Genomic DNA, 16,362 nt, shown 5'->3' with positions numbered 1-16,362 from the left:
ACTGAGCCCAGAGAGGTGAAGCAATCTGCCCCAGGACTTTAGCCGGGCGGGTCCAGCTCTCAGGAAACCAGCCCCACAGAGGGGGTTGAGATAAGCGAAGCTGTATCAGATACGTGAAGTTTCAGATAAGCTGTGATGAGACCCAGGCACCCAGCAAGCTGCCCCCACACCGGGGCTGGACTGACCACTTCAAACCGCCCCCCCCACCCCATGGCTTCCCCAAGCCTGGCATTTCCCCAGAACCCACCATCGTGCTCTAAATAAGAATAAATATTCTTATTTATTTCCAGCATGGGGACATTTCACCAAGTTGTGCACGTATATCGATATTTTCTTAAGGGTTTTTGTTTGCTTTTTTTTTTAAACTGGAAATGTAAGCTCTCTTCTTCCACATTTATCCCCACAGGCACTCCTTTAGGACAAACATACTTGCTTCTCCCCTCCCTCTGAGTTCCTCTTGGCTGGGTCAATTTCAGCATCTCTAAACCTACCCTCAGGCACTTGGATCCTGAAATTGCACTAGCGTGAAGCCAGGAAATGGGATTTTTCCAAGCTCACCTCATCCCAGCTTCTCCATAACTTGCCAGGGTGGGTCCTTGCAATATCCTGTGCTCCTGATGAGGCCAAGAAAGGTGGGAAAGGTGTTTCTGGGCTAATGGGTGGCAGAGTCGTGTGGATCCACGCAGACCTGGGTACTTGGGTGGGGTGACCTGGAGCGGTGGGTTCCCCCATGGGCAGAACTCACGGGCTAATACACTTTTTTAAAGGGCATGTGAGGAGACCACCATAGGTTAGTAAATTTTATTGTTTATTTATTTATTTGGGTGCAGGATCTTAGTTCCCCGACCAGGGATCAAACCCATACCCCTGCAATGGTAGTGCAGAGTCTTAACCATTGGACCGCCAGGGAAGTCCCTGGTTAGTAATTTTTAAATTGCCAGCAAAGAACATTTTGCAAGTTACTTTCTGCGATCAACATCATCTCACCGGAGAAAGAACTTGTGAATATAAACAAAATGGAAAGCAGACTTATCTCTGCAAAAAGTTCACACATCTCCCTGTTGGTCTCATTTCACAATGGCCTGATGGAAATGTCATCCCGGACCAGAAGCAGTCCCTAGCCCTGAGAGGGACAGTCACGGGACAAATTCATTTCTCTGAGCCTCAGTTCTCTCGTCTGCAAAATGGAGATAAAAATAACCGCCGCCCAGGGCTGTTCAGCACACTGGCAGACTTATCTCTAACAGCACCCTGCACCTTGCGCTATGCTGCCCGCGGGAAACTGCTGGAAGGCTGTAGAAAGGAGCTGCAGGCGGCTCTTCACACAGGGCTCGGCTCAGAGCCAGGCTCGTCAGTGGCCGCTGCCCTGGCTGGGGCTGCAGCATCATGGGCATCACTATTACTGCTGGAGTCGTTGTTGCTGCCCTCATCATCCTCCCCCCGAGCCCGGTCCTATCTTCTAATTCCAAATCTGAGTCCTTCCATTAATCAGATCCCGTGTCTGTAAAATGGGGACCCTACGGAGGCCCACGTCGCAGGATTCTTGTAAGGATCTTGTGCAATAATGCAGGTAGAGACCTGAGAACGGTGCTTAGCACGTCGCAGGAACTCAGACTGAATTCACTGCCATTATTGCTGTGGCTGTAAGCCAGCCCGCCCAACTGCAGACCCCACGCTCTTTCCACGACGCCATCTGCCCTTCTCTCTCCCTCCCTCCCGAGTCCATTTGACTAAAGATGTCAGGACCCACAGGCCAGAGTGCCAGGCTGTCCTTGGCCATGAACCCAGGAGCACTGAGGGGCCCTGCAGGCAGACGCAGTGTGGCTTCTATACTGACCAACTGAGACCTTCCCCAGAAGGAACCAGACCCTCCAGGAAAAGGAAGTCTGGGCCACCTATCCTTGCAGAACCCGAAAAAGTCCCCCAAATGTCAAACCAAGAAAGCAGTTTGGCTGTTGGTTGGCTCCTGAACTAACAGGTGAGGCTGGTCCCTGCCAGAGGGGCCCATGTGGCCCTGCTGACCTCAGATAGGTGTTTCCCATCCCCCCAATCAGGCTGCCTTGGTCGCTTTGAACCCTGATACCTCACAAAAGCAGCCAAAGCAAACGGCACCCTAAACAGGGCACCTGATGACCCACCCCACAGGAGAACGCAGCAGGCTCGGACATCTGCGAGGCCAGTCTGCCTCCTGGGGAGAAGGCCCGAGTTCATCTGACACACGTTCATTCAGCAGCTCTGCTGAGCTTTCTCTGTGTCAGGCAGGAAGCTGGGGTCATGCAGCAAACAAGCCAGACAGGCCCCTGTCTTCGCAGCACTTATAGTTTGTGAGGCAAAGACATGAACAGCAAACAAATACACACGTTCGTACTCAGGGGTTCTTGCTAGGGGCCCCAGGGAAAGAAACAGGGCGATGGGGTAGGACACAGCAGGAGGCCAGGGGAGAGGCTTCCAAGAGGAGGTGACACTTGAGCTGAGCCCTGAACAACAAGACGGAACTGGCCGTGAGAAGACCATTCTCAGCAGAGGGAACAGCAAGAGCAAAGGCCCTGGACTGGGGTGGGTGGGGAGGTGTCATGTCCAAGGTCGTGCAGCTTTGGATACGGAGCAAGAAGCAGCGGGAGGAAACGAGGCAGGGCAGGTGACAGGGCAGGTGACGGGCAGCTTGAGTGCCACATGCAGGGATGTGAAAATACAAGAGGAAGCGTCCAAAGATTGCAGCTGCCCCTGCCAGGTGGCTCTCCTCAGCCAGAGCTCCTGAAGGCATGGCTGACAGGAGGCCTCATCTGTCTCAGGGATTCAACCTGAGGTGGGAGAAATGTGATCTTCTCATCCAGGGGCAACACGTTTGGAATTGGATTGCTTTGTCAGGCTTTAGGTGAGGAGAAAAGGGTTAAGAGTTGAAATCTGGTCCAGAATGGGCATTTGCGGTTTTGCCTGTTTCCCTGACAACATCTGCCCTCAGAGGCATGAGCAGAGTGAGGGGACTCAGGTGTCCTTTCTGATCGCTGGACCACAGGCTGCATGAGGTCAGAGACTGCGCCTGTTCTGCTCCGAACCAAATCAGCAGAGGCCCGGACATGGATGAACAAATGAGAGAAGGAACAGGGAAATTCTGGTAGCTGTTTTGGCTGCACCTGAGTTCTTCGAAGCAAACTTACAGAGGCTTTCCTAGGGAGCAATCAACACGCCATGGATCCGAGAACACCTTTTCCAGGAAAGGGAGCCCTGAATGAAATATGCCTATCCACTGCAACTTATGTTCCGCTTCAGAAACCGAGGACTGGACCTCCTGGAGAACAGGGTGGTACCGGGTTGAATGGCAGCCCCAAAATTCGTGTTCACCTGGAGTCTCAGAATGTGACCATATTTGGAAATAAGGCGGTTTCAGATCTCATTAGCTAAGATGAGGTCCTACTAGATTAGGGTGGGCCCTAAATCCAATGACTGGTGTCCTTATAAGAAGGACAGAAGAGATTGGCGTGGCATCTATAAACCAAGGATGCCAAGGGTTGCCGGCAGCCACCGGAAGCTGGAAGAGAGGCCCCTCAGAGACCCTAGAAGGAACCAACACCACTGACACCCTGATTTTGGATTTCTGGCCTTCAAAACCATGAGAAAATAAATTTCGGTTGTTTGCAGCCCCCAAAAGACAAGGACCCTTTTGCATCTCCCTTACCGTTGCCCACAGCGGCTGATGACTGGGGAGTCGTGTGGTCCAGACATTGGAAAAACAGCATTCCAGACCTTCCACATTCAGTTCCTGGGGCTGCCCAAACAAATTATCACAAACTTGGTAGCTTCAAACAACAGAAATTCTCACTCTCACAGTTCTGGAGGCCAGAAGTCTGCAATCAGTATCACAGGGCCGAAATCAAAGTGTCTCAGGGCCACGCTCCCTCCAGAGCCTCCGGGCGAATGCATTCCTGCCTCTTCCGGCTTCTGGTGGCCGTCGCTGCGCCGTGGCTTGTGTCCGAATCACTCGGATCTCTGCCTCTGAGGTCACATGCCTTCTCCGTGTGTATCAACTCCCCCTCTGCCTCTTGTGACACCCGTGATTGCCTTGGGCCCACCTGAATAACCCTGGCTAACTGCCCCATCTCAAGATCCTTAATTCCATCACATCTGCAAAGAGTGGATGGTCAAGTGACATGATTTTCAGCAAGGTGCATGGTTGGCTTTCCTAATCAAATGACCGTCCTGGAATCCCCCCCAGTCACATTCTAGAACAGATCTGTGAGAGGCCCTGCCTCAAAGACCCAGAAAAGAAAGTGATTCCCAGGAGCTGGCAAAGGTCCACTCGGAATAAAGGTCACTTCCATTTTCCATCAGTAGACCCGACAGGCAGGCTGTGGTGATGCTCTCAGGCCAGGCTGGGAAAGTGGGGAGCGGGGAAAATGAGGCAAGCTAGGCCTGAGGTCCTCACCCCCAGGACACAGCACCTACTCAGCTCTCACCCCGTATGGTCTGATCTTTTGATTTATCAGGAACAGCCAGAAATGCAGATTTGTTAAGGTGAAATTTCCTCATTAAGTAAGCAACTAATTGTAAAAATTTAAAGTGCTCTGTAGATCAAGCAAGACATATCCAGTGGGTGGCCAGTTCCCAATGTCTGCTGTTGACTGAGGTCTATCAGAACCCAGCCAGCGTTTAGGAAGGTCTTCTCTGGAGCAGTATGGGAGGAGGGTCCACAGCTGAGGCTCTGGGGACAGATGGACTTGGGTTCAAATCCATCCTTCACCAGCTGTGGAACCTCAGGCAAGCTACAACTTCCAAGCCTCAGTTTTCCTATCCGTAAAATGGGGTGATAAAGTCAACCTGCCCGGGATTGGGATTGACATATACACACTACTATATATAAAATAGATAACTAATAAGGACCTACTGTATAGCACAGGAAACTCTACTCAATACTCTGTAATGGCCTATATGGGGAAAGAATCTAAAAAAAGAGTTGATATATGTATATGTACAACTGATTCACTTTGCCGTACAGCAGAAACTAACACAACATTGTAAATCAACTATGCTCCAATAAAAATTTTTTAAATTTAAAAAATAAAAATTAAAAAAAAATAAAATCAACCTCCCTGGGAAGTTCACATTGAGATGCTCCAGGCCCCCAGCACAGGGCCTCCCATAGTGAATGTGCTATAAGGGCTGGGCGTTATTATTATTGTTGTGTTTCTGAGATGCATTCTTTTGCGTATTTTAATCATTCATACATTTGGCTGCAACCTACAATCACTGTGTACATTTAACATCTGTTCTGCCCCCTCTTCTCCCTTCCAAAGATGTTCTTAAATAGATTGTGTGACTTTAAAAAGATCGGATACCTTCCCGCTCAAGGTGTGGAAATGAAGTGCACGATGATCACGTCGGAAGAGATCAGTCAAAGACTCGAGACCCAGTTGGGGAGGGAAGTGTCCAGGAGGAAGCCGGGGCTCTCCCTGCACTGCAGTCTGTCCTGTTCAGAGTTTCATCAGTCACTTACATGAAGTCCATGCTTGTGAAATTTGCAAGTGACCCCGAGGGGGAGGGGGAGCTCCAGGGCTGGTGTGTGAAAGTCCAGGGTTCAAGGTCTCAGCAGCGGTCAGGAAGGAACAGCAAGCGTGAGTCGCGGCACTCGGCTTCCTTAGGTCAGTTCCGAAAGTCAAGAGTGACATCACCAGAATAGCTGCAATTAAAACAGTGGCAATGTTGAGTGTCGGTGAGGCTGAGAAAGACCAGCAAGGCTCACACGACTGCTGGCAGGAGTGCACACTGGTACCACCACCTCTGGAGACTTCGGCAATATCCACTAAAGCCAAACACAGGCCGACCTCTGACCCAAAGCCCCACTCCCGGCAGTGACCCCAGGATAATGAGTGCACATGCACGGTGAGCACGCCGAGACAGTTCCAGGATGCCCGCGGCAGCCCTGCCTGCAACGGCCAACAGCTGGAAACAACCAAAATGAACAAGAGGATCCACAGGAGAATCATGGTGCGTCACGACCGCTACAGAGCAACGCAAAGGAACAAACTACGATTATAGCGACGAGGATGAGCTCCCAGAGTTAACAGTGAGTGAAAAGGTCAGACACAAAACAGCACATACTGTAGGATCCTGTTTATATAATGTTCAAGAACAGGAGAAGCAAATCCGCGGTGAAAGAAGGTAGAATGATGGCTACCTGCAACTGGGTGTGGTGGGTAGTAGCCGGGAAGGGACTGGAGGGAACTTTCTAGACTGGTGGGTGGTGGTTATAATAGGTGTATACAACATAAAACGTCATCCAGCTATAGATTTTGGATCTGTGCACTTTACTCTAGATATATGTTCACAATGACAGACAAAAAGTCGAGTGCGGAGAGCGCCAGCGGCTGTAGGGCAGGCGGCAGGGCAGGATCTGTGAACCAGGACTCCCGAGGAGGTGTAGACCATGCCAGCAGGTGCCTTTCCCTGGGCCCAGCTGGAAACCCTCCTCACTCCGTCCTGGTCCAGGCAGACCTCTTCCAGCAACGTGCGGATCTGGAGGACATTACAGGGCCAAAGACCACCCACGGGAGCAGGGCCCATCCATGGGGTGTGACATGGGCAGTCACATGGGACTCTGCTCTCAGAAGGGGCTCTGAACTCTGCTGTCACCACCTTGACATTCTTACTAATTTTTGAACCAGGAGCCCTACATTTTTAGTTTGCACTGGGCTCCACAAATGATGCAGCCGGTCTTGAATGGGAAGCCGTGATGTGTAGCTGGGTCCTCAATTTCTGAAGGGCTATTCTATGGAAACAGAAGCACGTTTCTGGTGGCAAGAGCATGAAGTTATGGAAGTTATAGAGCAACTGGACCTCAGCTTGATGTAAGGAAGAACTTCCTGCCGGTGACAGCGCCTCCCAAAGAAAGACCAGCAGCCCGTTTGATGAGTGCCTGCTGTGTGCCAGGCATCTTCCCTGCATCATCTGACTCTTCGCAATAACCCAGAGAGGAGGGACTGTTGTTATCCCCATTCTGCGGAGGAGGAAATGGAAGCCAGTTTTTATGGTCGAGGATCACTCAGCTGGTTAGCAGTGAAGCTGGGATTTGAATCCAGGTTTAAATGAGTCAGAGTTGGCATCCACCAGCAGAGTTTTCAGATATTCCAGCGAGGGCTGCACAACTTCAGGGGCCAGTGGAGGGGCTTTCAGCTTTGGGAGGTGCAGGACTTCAGGGCTCAAGGTGGAGATTCTGGGATTTTAAACGCAGACAGGAGGCAAGGTAAAGAATGCCAGAGCACTCACCTGAGTGCCAGCCCTGAGGAGGCTGGTCTTCAGGTGCCTGGCCCCACCTGGGGGCTTCCTTCATGGTTAAACCAGGGGACAGAGACACTCAGGTGCTGGCAGGGACACTTGAGTAAAGGTAGGCATGTGTGATACAACAGGGAGGGGGTGGGGACTGTGGCGACTTTTGCTAAAAAGTTTAGAAAAATTGTAAACATTAGGCAGGCAAAACCTAAAACACTTCCGCAGGCTACCCACAGGTCACCAGTTAGTGGTTGCTGGTTTAGGCTGCCAGCCCCATGAGGGCAGGGATGGATCTGTCATGCCCATCAGTGTACTCCTGGCCCAGCCCAGCACAGGGCCTGGCACGCCCCAGTGGCAGCCTCTCTGTTCACCCCTCTTTGACCTCTGCTACCCAGCAGATCTGGGCAATGCGGTGGGCGGCAGGACCCCAGCTCACCTGGCTGTGCCACACCCACCTGATCCCTCCCTTTTCTCTGGATTCCCAGGAGCACAGGGCTGATTTACGAGAATTTTCTTAGAAAAGAAAAACAAGTACTGGATAAATATTGGGATAAGGCAGTGGTTAAGACCAAGGCCTCTTGAATCTAACCCTACCACCTCCTAGCTACAGGATCTTGTAAAAGTTACCTGGCCTCCCTCCGCCTCGGTTTCCACATCTGTGAAATGGGAATAATAATGGTACTTAACCTGCTTGTTGTAACTCTTAAATTAGGGAAGACTTGAATCTTGTGACTATTAAGTTCGATATGTCATCTTGTGACTATTAAATGAGGTAATACATGGCAAGTGCCCAGAACGCCTTGCACACAATAGGGCGTTTAATCAACACTAGCTATTGTTCTTTTTTTTTTTTTCTAGCTATTGTTCTTTATTGCACAAACAGCTACCACTTATCAAACCTACTACCTGGCAAGCCCTGTGCTAAAAATCGGTCTTTGAAATAATTACCTCACAAGTACATGTTGAACACGAACTATGGGGCAGACCCTTCACAAGGCACACGGTATCCCCGTCACTTACTCCCCTGGGAAGCTCACATCTTGGGAGAAGAGCAGAGTTAGCGCTAGAGAGCAGAGCAGGGTGGAGGTAACGGTAAGACACTTGCTGGTCGTTACACACGAGCGTGGATTCTCAGGGTGCCTCTCGTGGGTTCTACCTTATCCCACCAGGCCCTGCTTGGCACACAGTAGAGGCTAGCAAACATCAGTCCGATGAACGAATGCCACTGGATACTCACAACACCCTATACGGTACCTGCTGATACAAACAGGTGCGGTGAGGCTGAGCACCTGGTCCAGGACGCAGGAGGCGTGAAGGATGGCACCCTCGCACACCCTCCAGGGCAGAGGACTCTCTCCCCAAAGGCGCAGCCGCCGCCGCCGCCCCGCCCTTCCGCCACCATGTGGATTTAAAACCCACGCTGCCGCCGGGCTCCTGCCCCTCTTCTGCCATTGGGCGAAGCCGCCCGCAATTGTGTCCAATCGAATGGCTGCTCCCAGAATGCAAACTTGGGATTGGCTCGTCCGCTGTGTCATTTTAGGCTGCTTCTGACGTCAGCGGTGTCTGGCACCCCCGCCTCTTCCGCGTCTTGACTGGAGTTAAAGGAGCCGCAGGGGGGAAGGCGCGCGAGTTGCTTCAGAGACACCTTTAAGTAGCCTTTAATTTTTGTTTTTTTTAAATTAACGTTCATTGTAAAAGCTACAACAAACAGTATAAGAGAAATACAAGTTTCATTTAATCCATTACACAAAACTAACCACTGTTAACATTTTGGCAGTTATCATTTCATTTTTTTTTCTAATAATGTAATTTTATTTGTACAAAATTCGGATCAGTTCTGAAGCCTATTTTAAAATTTACTTCATGAAGGACTTCTCTCTGTATCGTCAAATAATCTTTGAAAACGTGTTTTTAAATAGTTGCATTATCTTTGACCTTCTTTATTCAACCAATCCCCTATATTTTTCTTAATTTCATTGAATTTTGCTTTTCCAAATGAAAATAAATATTCTTGTCCTTAAAAATCAGTTCTCTGATTACTTCCTTAAAATATGTTGTAGAAATGGAACCAGAGGGTGAGGACACTCATCCTTTAAGGCACATTGCAAAATTGTCTTGCATTCATTCATTCAGCAGGTACATACTGAGCAATTATCCCTGCCAGTCGCTGCTAGGAGCTGTGGATACAGCAAAGAATGAGACATGTGTAGCCCACGCCTCTTTCAAAAATGCTGCTCCAGTTTCATCACCTCTGAAGCCAGCTCTGTGTTCCCAAACCCCTTATCTGAGCCCAGGGCTCTCTGTGCAGAGAGGAAGAGTTTGTATCTCCAGCTCCGGCACAGGGACCTCAGAGAGAAGGCATAGAGCATATGCTGGGTGCCACACCCCTGGGGGAGGGACTGTTGGGGTACCATGATGCCCCATTCCTCTGGATTCCAACAGTTCCTGTCTGGCATTCTGGAGGCCCTGGGGACATCTGAGCATCTGTTCCTGGGACCAAACACTGGGGACATGCAGGGCACAGTCCAGCAAGAGACACTGAACAAAGCAACTCACAAATTTATTTAAAAATTACAGTTTGGGCTAACTTCTCCAAAGGAAAGGAGGGGATTTCTAGGGTTCACTTGTGTTTTGTATGGAACACGGAGCTCCTGCAGCACAGAGCATGCAGTAATAACAATAATGAACTTTTTGCAAGAGCTTCTTCCTAGCCAGCCCCTATGCTACCTGCCTTACAGGAGTTTTCTTATTTAATCCTCCCAATAGCACTCTAAGTTCCTTGATGATCTCCATTTTAAAGATGATGAAACTGAGGCCTGGAGTCATTAAGTAAGTTTCCCAATCAAGGCCATGCAGTTAGAAGTGGCGGCCTATACTTGTGTGAGGTTTTGGCGTGCAGAATTCAGCGTTTGGGAAATGAATCACTGAATGATTGAGCCCCCAGAGGGTAAACTTTACAAAGGCAGAGGCTGGCTTGCCACGGCTGCAGTGTGGAACAGTCTGTGTGTGCCAGGTATGGTGCCCGTCGCTGGCCCAGCCCAGCCAGGCGGACGCAGCCCTCCCTGCACCCTCTGCGACTAGCCTGGCCTGTAACCTCATAGCCACCTCCTTCTTCACCAGCCCCCCTAATCCCAGCAGCAGAGTGCCACTGCCCAGCCTGGCACGAGTGCCTTTTATGCCACCAAGTATCACAGTTTTACATTATTACTCACTCCTGACAACAGTAAAATGTATCGTTCATGAGAACAGAGACACAGAACATTTCTGCCCCAGTATTTCTGGTCCATGAAATCAGCTTGAACGACAAACAGTTCTTTCTGGAAGTGTTTCAGACATGAGCTGAACATCTGGAATCTTCCAAACCCCTCTCAGGCTCAGCCTGTGGCAGGAAAGTCTGTATCCTAAGCTACTTAAGGTAACCAAAGACCCTGCAGGACCTGCGCCGGGAGTCAGGAGCAGGATGCTGGCTCAGCTTGGCCTTTCTCCAGCACCTTGACCTTGGCCAAGTCATGTCCCTGCCTGGGCCTCAGTTTACCCATCTGTAAGAAGACAGGATTTAGCTGAAATGCTTCCTTCCGTCCTTTCCTTCAGTCCACCCCTCATCTCCCTGCCTTGGTCTCAAAACCCCGTCTTCTCTGTAGAAACCACTTCCCTGATGGAAATGAGAAACTACACAGGAGAGAAGGAGGTGACTCCCTGGTGGCATCTGTGACCAGTTTAGCAGGGCTCCTTTGCTTGTTGCTGGAGAGCTCAACCATGTGACATGTGTCCAGGAGCTAAGCTCCTGCATCAGCACCTAAACACACACAACACAACCAGCAAAACTCACAACACACACACCCCACACCCCCCCACAGCACGAGTGTGTCTCAGGATACAGCCCACACACGTGCAACACATATATGTGCACACACACACACACACACATACACTCCCCGCATCTTTATGGTTACGACTTCTGGATCTGGTTCTGGTACGAGGCAAGCACTTGTTCTTGGTAGGCACTGCCCAGGTCTCTGGCTTCTGGATACTTAAAAGCTTGTCATTAGGTGGGCACAAGGAGACCGGAAGTGGAGCGAGTGAGCCAGCCAGGAAGGCAGAACCGTCAGCCAATCAGGAAGGTGGCCCCAAGTGTGACTTATCTGTTTACGTGTGCGAGTGCCACTCATTTACTCCACGGAGGTTTGCCAAGTGCCCACTGCATGCCAGGCCCTGCTCGGTGCACTCACCAGGGACGCATGGGGGACAAGCCAGACTGTCCTGCCCCCGTGGGGTTACCACTCAAGTGGAGACAGACGGTGAACACGCAGACATGTGTCTGATGCTGCTGGTCACTGTGTCGAGGCCTTGAAACGCTCTCCCCACCCCACCCTATGAAATCCTGTTCCTGCCCCGCTGAGGGGTAGAGGACACGTGGCTTCCGCGAGGTGATGCCGCCTGCCAAGGTCATCTACGGGCAGCAGGCGTCCGGAGGTGCCTCTCTGAGTTTGGTCCTCACCCTCTCCCCTCCCTGCAGAGGTCAGCTACTCTTAGTCTTCGAAGGTGAGGTTTTACAGACAGAAATCACCAAGCAGTGGGGCAAATGGTGGAGCTGGGGAACCTCTATGGAGCTCAGGACCAGCAGGAAAGGCAAGGCGGACCCAGGCAGAGGTAGTGAGGATGGTGCAGGGGAGCAGAGACACCATTTGCTGAGGTCAAGCCTGCGGGCTCGGGGGCTCTGCATTCACATCCTGCACCGCCTCGTTCATGGGTTCCGGAGCCTCAGTGTCCCCATCTGTCCAATGGAAACGTTATTAGCTTGTACCTCACAGGGCTGACGTGGGGATCCAATGAGCTGAGCCCTGACTCCCTATGGGATCCCGATGCATATGTGTTGAATGATTAAATGTACAAATATGAAGTAGCTAGAAAGAACAGGGCCTGGCACACAGGCAGTGTCCAATAAACATTAGCTCTTACTAGTGTTTAAAAAGCAAAACAAGACAAAAATAATAATAAAAACACAAAGTCCAAAGATGCTAACTTGGGCAGATCAACAGGCCCCTGAAACCACCAGTAGCACTGCGGGGTGGAGGAGCTGGGGGAAAAAGTGACTCAGCCGGAAGGGGTTTCCAAAAGTGGTGAGTCGGGCGAAGAAGTGGTTAAACCACTTCAGGCCACCAGAGACTGTTTCTGAAAAGGCAGCTCTGTCCCGCAGGCCTGGGGATGGCATGAGGTGAGGGGGCAGGGCTGGACCTCAGAGGCCGGGGTCTGCTTTGTCCCCACTGGCCGCTGTCAAAGCAGGCCCCAGCGAGCACAGTCAGGACACGGCCAGCCATCCTCGACCACAACCAAAACCCACGCTGTTTTCCCTGGTCCCTGACTCGCTGCCGACGAGGGCCTGGAACCTGAGCGGGACCATCTGCAGGATTTGCAGGGCCCATGGTTCAAAAATTATTAATTATGAAGAATTTCAAGATGGTGACAATAGAACATCAAACCAAGCAAGGGGCCCTTCGGAGCCTGGGGCCCTGTCGTCTGCCTGGGCTGCACACCCGTGAAGCCGGCCGGCAGTGCAGCCCAGACGGCAGGCCCTGGCAGGAGCAAGGCCTCCTTACGGGGCTGGACCGCAACGTTTCTATCTAAAGATCCCCCTGTGGCAGATCCAACCCCTGCTCAGGGCAGACAGCCGCATGTGCTGTCTGGAGGCCCAGAAAGGCCTGTGCCAGCGGTCGTCTGGGGACACACACCCATTTCACAATCCCACGACCTGTAACCGGGTTGGGAAATGTATTCCAAGTCCCAGATTTCCTTTAGTTCCTCTTCCACCAAGGGCTCTGGCCTGGGCATGTGCTGCCCCCAGCCTGGGGCTCCCTCCCTGCCTGTCCCACCTCCCCAGAGAGGCCACCTGACCCCTTGGGCTCCAGCTGCATCCAGGCCGGGTCCCTTTGTTTCTTTCCAACTCTTGTCCCTCTGAAACCATCGCTTGGACTTACATGTTTACACATCTGTTGTCTGTCTCACCCACAAGAATCCGAGCCCCAGGAGGGCCCTAGGAAGATGCTCAGTAAATACGAGTTGAATGAAACACCACCTCCTCGGGGTGGGCTGCCTTGATCAGCAACCCAACCTCTAGCTCATCATTACCGTGTCTGAAGTAACCCGTAGTTTAGCTACAGGTTTTCGGGCCTGTCTCTAGTCTCTCCTGACCCCCACGATGTCACAGGAGGGTGGGGAGTTTATTTTGGTTGCTGCCCTGTGTCTAGTACCCAGCACAGAGCCTGGCACTGAATAGAGGCACAACATTTACTGAGCGAAGGAAAGAAATGTCTTTCCCTGACTTTCGGTCTCCTTCCCACGGACTCAGGCTGGCCCAGCAGAGGTGGGCCGCCTCCCAGTACCCGCACTGCCAACAGAGTGAGCTCTCCCATCTCAGCCCACATCACCTCTTCCCGTGCCCAGCCTGACAGCGCGCTCTGTCCCCCATCACTGCGTTCCCAGCACCACATAGGGTCATGCCTGGCACACATAGGGTTGCCAGATTTAGCAAATAAAAACACAAGACATCAAGTTAAAATTAAATTTCAGGTAAGCAACACATAAATTTCCAGTATAAGTATGTCTCAAATACTGCACAAGATACACTTATACTAAAAATTGTTCATGGTTTATCTGACATTCACATTTATCTGGCAGCTCTAGGCACACGTGAAGCCTCCCATGAGTGTGTGTGTGTGCTTCTTCCAAAGCATCTTTGTCCTTTCCTGCTACCCACTCAGCCAGGGGCCCTGTCGTTGCGGGAAGGCTTTCCAGTTGTCAATATCCTCGTCTGCAAAAGAGAAAACAACATAAATGCCAGAGCCTCCCCAGCTGGGGTTCCATGAGGATTAAATAGCATAACTGCTAATATATATTCAGCCCTCTTCTTATGCACTTCCAAGGCACTGCCCCCCTCACCCCCTCACAATCACCCCAGGCAAAGTCACCTTTAGCATCCCCACTTTGAAGAGGAGGCAACTGAGGTCAGAGAGGTGAAGATACTCAACAAGGTCACATGACTGTGTCCCACTCATCTTTGGAGATGCAGTTGCCACCACCATACTGAGACCCTGCATTAGGCCTCCAGGCAGAACTAACTTTGGAGCCAGGACGGAGACCACTAACTAGTCCCAGGTGTTACCATCAAAACAGTGGGGTCACATTGTAGGTGCTCATTAAATGTGACCAGTGCTGTCGTTCCAGACGGATGAACCAGAGGTCAATGTAGTGGGTTTGCTTTTTAATCCACTGAATTAACTGGTTGTTTTTGCCTGCTGGCAGTTTAACCTGAATTGTGTAAAATGTTGCCTCATTTCCAAAATAATCAGCGGTGTGTGATTCTTTCTGGCAGACAGGCCAGATCAGCTGCAAGAGAATTCAGGAGCGCAGGGGCTGCCCCTGGCCTCACTGAATTCCTGGCACTCAGGGCTAGCTAGAGCTCAGTGAAAGTCTGTTGACTGAATGAATGAAGGAATGGCTGAAATGAGGGGCAAGGCTGGTGGTCTCCTTTGGGACATGAGTGGGATTCAAGGTCATCCCCAGGCCCTGATAACAATTTCAGGGACCCCCAAGGCATGTTCATGACTCTCCTGCTTTTCCTCCAAGCTGCTGAGGTCCAATTGCAGCCAGACCTCCCCTGTTCCTTCCTTGGACCTGCTGGTGAGATCGACCCCTCCTTAAGGTATGGGCTGAGACTGTCCAGCCCATGGCAGGGGCGCCCTCCCCCGTAGGCCCTGAGTGCTTCCCCCCTTCCTGGCCCCTGGGCTTGGCTCCCTCACCAGTCAATCACTCCTGAGCTTGAACCCTCTAGAAAAAGTTCCTGGGCCTGCCCTCCTAAGAAAGCAAGAGGCATCACTGTGCCCCGCTGGGGAAGAGACCTCACCACCTCTTGGGCTGGCTTTCAGTGAGTTCTGCAAGATACAGCTCTGGTTCCAGTCTATTAAAAGGAAATGCCAATAACTTTTAAAACCTACCCCTCCCCAATGCAAAAGTAGTCTCTGCTCATTAGGAAAACTCCAGGCATTACAGGGATATGTGGATATTTAAAGAACTAAAAATATTTGGGCGGCGGACGGGGTGGGGAGCTGACCTGGGTTCAGCTTAGACTCCTCCATTGTATGACCCTAAGCAAGTGACCCCCCCCCGCCATCTTCCGTGTCTGTAAAATGGGGATAATAATACTCCTGCCCCTCAGAGTAGGTGTCAGATTGCGTTCATGTTGGTAAGTTTCTGGCGCACGGTAAATAAGTACTTGTTAAATAAATGGAGATTTCGGGCAGGGTCTAGGAGAGGACACACCGAATTGCTGAGAGGATGTGGAGATGGGCCAGGGAGGGGGCCTCTTACGTAATATTTTAATATCTTTTTAATTCCAGGAGAATGTGTTCTTGCAGCACTTCTGTAATTAAAACTTGAAATAAAAGTACACCCCCGCACTTCCTCCCCCGTCTTTAGAACTCCCGAGCCGTGCCCCTTCCCCGCCCCCCTCCCCCCCAGCCGGTGGCCCCTCGGGCAGCAGACGTTGGGTGTGGATTGCCCCGGGCCCCGCCGGCTGGGAAGTTACGAGTCCCGGACACGTATTTACATGACAAGGGCTCCCGGGCGTTTCTCGGAGCTGTCCTGGGCGTGCCTACGCGAGTTCCAGTTTTCCCCAGTCTACCTCCTCTCGGTCGGGTTAAAGTGCGCGGGGGGCGCAGTGGGCTTGGGGCCTCCTGGGGCTGCAGATCTGGAGTCGGGGAGCTTACTGCAAAATCAGGTAATGGGTAACCTGGAGGGCTGCCCCCTTCCCTTAATTTCCCCTGCCCCGAGTCCCAGGGACATCGTGCTTCTCTGGGGGGTTGGGGGGCAAGGTTCCCCCCCACACAAAGCCTCGGTCGAGGACCCCGCGGGCCGGGTTGGGAGGAACGCACCCGCAATGGCTGGGACCCAATCCCGCTGCCCAGGGCCTAGTCTGCGCCGGGCAGAGCTTCCTAACTGACCCCCGTAGGGGGAGGGGACGCTGCGCCCTTCCTCCGCCGCGCGGGTCCCGGGTCTACGCGGGCCGCCTTGCTCTGGCCCTTTAAGAGCCCGCCCCCTTCCCCG

At 51.8% G+C, this 16,362-nt stretch overlaps 1 long non-coding RNA gene across 1 annotated transcript; it reads right to left on the bottom strand.

Moving 5' to 3' along the window:
* Positions 1-13,940: 13,940 nt before the first annotated feature.
* On the bottom strand, positions 13,941-16,293 carry LOC130704951 (uncharacterized). The gene is made up of 3 exons (XR_009005529.1): positions 16,191-16,293; positions 15,866-16,024; positions 13,941-14,071 (listed from the first exon to the last, which is right to left on the bottom strand). It is a non-coding gene; the product is annotated as an uncharacterized LOC130704951 (long non-coding RNA).
* Between the last annotated feature and the right edge of the window lie 69 nt (positions 16,294-16,362).

The sequence above is a fragment of the Balaenoptera acutorostrata genome, chromosome 15, assembly GCF_949987535.1.
Source record: "Balaenoptera acutorostrata chromosome 15, mBalAcu1.1, whole genome shotgun sequence".
NCBI lineage: Eukaryota > Metazoa > Chordata > Mammalia > Artiodactyla > Balaenopteridae > Balaenoptera > Balaenoptera acutorostrata.
This window is presented reverse-complemented; position numbering and strand designations above follow the sequence as displayed.